We start from the raw sequence: 5,519 nt of genomic DNA, 5'->3' as shown, positions 1-5,519 counted from the left end.
CAACACGACTCCAGCTCCTCCCACTGGTCATCTGTCATTTCTTTAGGCTTTCCATCTTTTCCCTTCAAAGCTCTAGCCAAGCCTTGTTGAGTCAAGACATCCTTTACCCTTATCTGCCAGAGAGTAAAACTACCTTTCCCATTAAACTTCTCAACTGAAAATGACATGTTTGTAGTCATCATGGTGAATAACAAATCTGTACCGTCAATGAACCAAAGCTTCCAACAAAGCTCTGATACCAATTGTTGTGCCTTGGCCCGTTTATCAGTGCGGAAACGAGATTCAGATTACAACCTCACCAAATCACACTCAGTTGAACAGAATAAAATACAAGAAATAAAGACACTGAGAAATTTACGAGGTTCGGCAAAAACCTGCCTACGTCCTCCGAGAGATATTGCTCTTCACTATGAGAATAACTAGTACAAGATACAACAACAACAACAAAGCCTTTTCCCACTAAGTGGGGTCGGCTATATGAATCCTAGAACGCCATTGCGCTCGGTTTTGTGTCATGTCCTCCGTTAGATCCAAGTACTCTAAGTCTTTTCTTAGGGTCTCTTCCAAAGTTTTCCTAGGTCTTCCTCTACCCCTTCGGCCCTGAACCTCTGTCCCATGGTCACATCTTCGAACCGGAGCGTCAGTAGGCCTTCTTTACACATGTCCAGAATAACTAGTACAAGATACACTTGAGTTAAATCGACATAACCCAAACCCCAATCCTTTTGTACCCTCACAGAATTTTACTAAGAGACTCACTCTCCCCAAGAGTTTCTCACTCTCACTCTATATTTTTCTACCACCCGTTCTCATCCGAATGCACTCTCAATATAAGGTCACTCACACTCATATTTTATTCCCAACATCATGATGTCTTGAATAATCATTAAAGAAAAAGCACCACCTTTTCTCTTTTCTTACAATGATGATGTCTTTACTCATGATTATGTCTTTACATGATGATGTCCACTTCTTTGTTTAGTTTACAAGCCGAAAGACATTTGGATTGTGGTAGTCACCATGTCTTCAATTGTTGTCAACACATGACTCATAATTACTCACAAATGTATGAGCCAAACACAACATAGCGCTAAGACTATAGTTTGGTTTAGGAGGGACCTGAGGATTGAGGATAATCCTGCCTTAGCAGCTGCTGCTAGGGATGGTAGTGTTTTTCCTGTTTATGTATGGTGCCCCAAAGAGGAAGGGCAATTTTACCCAGGTCGAGTTTTGAGGTGGTGGCTGAAGCAGTCTCTTGCTCATTTGGACCAGTCCTTGAAATCCCTTGGGGCAGAACTTGTGCTTATCAAAACTCAGAGTACTCTTGCTGCTCTCTTGGTCTGCATTCAAGCCATTGGTGCTACCAAAGTCATATTCAATCATCTTTATGGTATGTTCCGGGACCTCTCGCAACAGTAGTTTCAATCAATGAACTGATAATTTAATTTTCAAATTGAATAGCGAAGCTTTTTGAGTTTATTTCTTTTTGATGCCCTATCTGATTATATATTGAGATCTGGAAATCGTAATCCTTCATCGGATGTCTATATTTGTATTGTGTTTTAGGACTTGTGGTAGTCATCCTTAAAGTTTTGCCTCTGCATGGTTGGAACTGTTAAGCTACCACTGATCCGAAAAGCTAAGCTGATACGAATTGAGTCAGTATAAAATACAACAAAATAAATGAATTTTCCATGATTAACATGAAGATTTTTCTTCTGTGAGATCTTTCACATATCTCACTCGTGAAATGGGCTCAAAGACTTTTTGTTTACTTATAATCTAAGGCACATATCAGAAGTCTTATCGAAAACCATTTTATTAAGTTGACAATCAGCTTAGTGCTGGAGAAGAGAACCCTCATCTGTCATGCTTGCTATTGTGTTGATTCTTCTTGCAGAGATAGTTCAAGGCGTTTCCTTTCTTTCCTGATTTGCAAATTATTTATTTATTCCATCCCAGATCCCGTTTCACTCGTTGTTGATCACAACATCAAGGGAAAGCTGGTGGAGCTAGGCATTTCTGTGCAAAGTTTCAATGCAGATCTGTTGTATGAGCCATGGGAAGTATATGCTGGAAAAGGACAAGCTTATACAACCTTTGAGGCATACTGGGATAAGTGCTTACACATGCAAAGGGAGCTCGTGATACGCTTTCCTCCATGGAAATTGATGCCGGCAACAGGTACTTTTCGACTTCCAAAGATCTTTGTGCGTGTGTGTTTGCGTGTTTGTGTTTTCAGGCAAACAATTAAAGAAGAAGATTTTACTTCAATTATGGTTGTTAGTGACAGAAACCGTAGCAAAATCTTCACTCGAGTAACTGGGTCTCGAAAATGAAACGGAAAAGTCTACAATGCCCTCCTAGGAAGAGCATGGTCTCCAGGTTGGAGCAATGCTGACAAGGCTCTAAGTGAATTTTTAGAGTTGCACCTGCTTGATTATTCAAACAACAGGGTGAAGGTTGGGCAAAACTCCACATCACTTTTGTCCCCTTATCTTCACTTCGGAGAACTGAGCGTGAGGAAAGTTTTCCAATCAGCTCGAATGAAGCAGATAATGTGGGCAAAAGAAGGGAACTCTACAGGGGAAGAGAGTGTGACTCTTTTTCTGAGGGCCATTGGGCTTAGAGAATACTCACGGTATCTATGTTTTAACTTCCCGTTCACTCATGGGAGACCATTACTGAGCAACTTGAAGTTTTTTCCGTGGCAAGCTGACCAGGCCAATTTTAAGGCTTGGAGACAAGGTCGGACTGGTTACCCTTTGGTTGATGCAGGAATGAGAGAGCTATGGGCAACTGGGTGGATACAAAACCGAATAAGAGTGATCGTTTCAAGTTTCACTGTGAAAGTTCTGCTTCTTCCCTGGAAATGGGGAATGAAATATTTCTGGGACACGCTGATGGATGCCGATTTAGAAAGCGATATCCTTGGTTGTCAGTATATCTCAGGGAGCTTACCAGATGGCCATGAGCTTGAGCATTTGGACAGTCCAGAAGTAAGTATTTACTTCTGTAATGCTGTTCACACAGAATCTTATTTCACTCTTTTCCTTTCTAATTTTTATGAATTTTTGGATTTAGGTTCAAGGCTCAAATTTTGATCCAGAGGGTGAATATGTAAGGCATTGGCTGCCTGAGTTAGCACGTTTGCGAACCGAGTGGATCCATCATCCTTGGGAATCACCTGATTCTGTGCTTAAATTCTCAGGTGTAGAGTTTGGATTTAACTATTCGAAACCTATCATTGAGCTAGATTTGGCTAGAGAACGCTTCACGAAGGCCATATTCAAGATGTGGGATATGGAAGCAGCAGCAAAGGCTGCAAGCGCAAATGGCACAGATGAAGTTGTTGTTGACAACTGTGCCAGTGAAGATTTGCCTATCCCAAAGGTGATATTAAAGAAAACCTCTCCTTGTCCTACTGACTCCTATAATGATCAGAAGGTACCGACACGTCAAAATTCCAAGAGCAATCAATTTAATAGGAAGAGATCGAAATTTATGCAAGACGAAAGCCCACTCCCAGATAATCGGCACAATCCTAAGAAAGCTGGGCCCTCAAGAACAAATGAAGGCGTGAGCTCCACTGCCAAATCTTCAATGTCTAAGAAGCAGACAAATAGCAGAAATTCATTTTCTGTTCCACAGTCATATTCCGCATCAGAAGGCAACCCTTTTATGGAGTGTGAATCTTCTGAGATGCAGCAGTCATGGCAAGAACAGATTAACATGGAGCAGACTTCAAGGAAAAATGGTAACTAATAAAAAATCGTTAATCGGTTGATGATTATTTGGGATACTGTTTCAAATTCACTCTACTAGATGAATTTCTTCAGTTCTCGATATGACTTGAAATTTTACTGATGCTTCCATCAGTCTCCGCACGCACGGAGACCAAAATCAATTGTCTTTAAATCTAATTTTGCTTTTGGTGAGCATAGAATGTTTGCTCTTTGTGAACTTCGGTTTCAAAAACATGTTTCCATACATTGGTCAAGATTATAATGCTCTTGGATTTTACATGTATCAATATAAAAGTGAGATTTACATATTGTACTAGAGGTGCAAAGTTGCGTATGTATTTAGCCTGGTTGTTCCGGTAGGGGGATGTATGACAGATGATTCAAAATCTGAGAATTTCTCTGCATTTTCTTTCTCCTATTCAATGATTAAAAATTTATAGTAGTTGGTTCTGTTTTCTGTGTCAGTATTTCTGTTGAGGTTCTATTTAATCACATTGTTTCAAACTTCTGTGGGTGTAGGAGCCGTGGAAGATGAAGGCCTCTGATCCAGAACTCATCGCGACTTTACTAAGTTCATCGAGAAAGAGGACGGTTCTGGATATTGCAGTAAACACGGTAAAATGTTTCCTCTTGGTATGACTATAGTTCGTATGTAATCTGTGGTATATAAACGAAGGGAACACTGGCTGATATCAGATGTGCATTCTGCCTCCACAATAGTAGAGATAGAGAGATCGAGGATGTACAAATATTTCTTGTAGTGAGCTAGCTATATAATTTGTTTATATAACTTCACCTGAATAATTAAAAACTTCCATTAATTCGAACAGTTCCATTTCTCAAATTAAATACCAAGTAAATGAAATTCAAACATCAGTGACTAATTAATCTCTTTCTAAACAATCGTGACATTATATTATATGATCGTTAATCATGACGTACGTACATTCGGATGCAGTTTCTTATGCTCGATGATGGTGAATGCATGTGGTGATCCACCCATACTGAGAGGTGGTTAGTAATGCGTCAGTTTTGTGTCTAAATAACATTATTTGTAGCAAACGTCAAAACTTTCTAGTCTAGTTTGAAATAATAGACGCAACTTTGCTTGTTCTATAACTAAACTGCAAATCCTTATAGAAACACAAGCTGTTTGACAAATCTTGTGTCTCAAGTTGACAACCAGAATCCAGAGATGCCAGAGATTAAATTAATTAGAATGCTAGTAAATCCTGTTAGACAAAAGCTCACTTGTGGAAATCGCCAAAATATAATTGAGTAATTAAAACAGACGCGTAAACGCATAAATAAAGATTATTTATGCTAAATGGTTCGTTGCCGGATATATTATACTTTGATGTCATGAAATATGCCCCATAGGTTAAGTTCACTTAGGTAGCGTTTGGTACGCAAACGGGACGGAACGGGACGGGACGGGACGGGACGGGACAGGACAGGACAGAACGGGACGGAACGGATGTTCTGTGTATGTTTGGTACACGCAGGACGGAACAGGATGGTTGTTCCATTCTGCGTTTGGTAGCGCATGGACGGAACGGAACCAAAAGCTTAAAATGACTAAAATACCCATGTTCCTTCTGTTGTTTGGTACAATTTTATGAGTGGAACGGGACAAGACTTTTTATTTTTTTTATTTTTTTTAAGTTGTTCAAATTTGAACACTATTATCCATTATTGTTTTTCTTGGTCCAAATTTTATTCGGTATATGTTGTGTTCCACATGCAAATCCCTTTAAAATTTGTAATTTATGT

The 5,519-nt window shown here is 39.6% G+C and overlaps 1 pseudogene; it reads left to right on the top strand.

Moving 5' to 3' along the window:
• Window positions 1-1,053: 1,053 nt before the first annotated feature.
• Window positions 1,054-4,575, top strand: LOC126607598 (cryptochrome-1-like; annotated as a pseudogene).
• The last annotated feature ends 944 nt before the right edge of the window (window positions 4,576-5,519 follow it).

Source organism: Malus sylvestris, chromosome 16, assembly GCF_916048215.2.
Source record: "Malus sylvestris chromosome 16, drMalSylv7.2, whole genome shotgun sequence".
In the NCBI taxonomy this organism is placed as follows: Eukaryota; Viridiplantae; Streptophyta; class Magnoliopsida; order Rosales; family Rosaceae; genus Malus; species Malus sylvestris.
The sequence above is the reverse complement of the archived record's forward strand: the minus strand, read 5'-3'. Positions and strand labels throughout refer to the sequence as shown.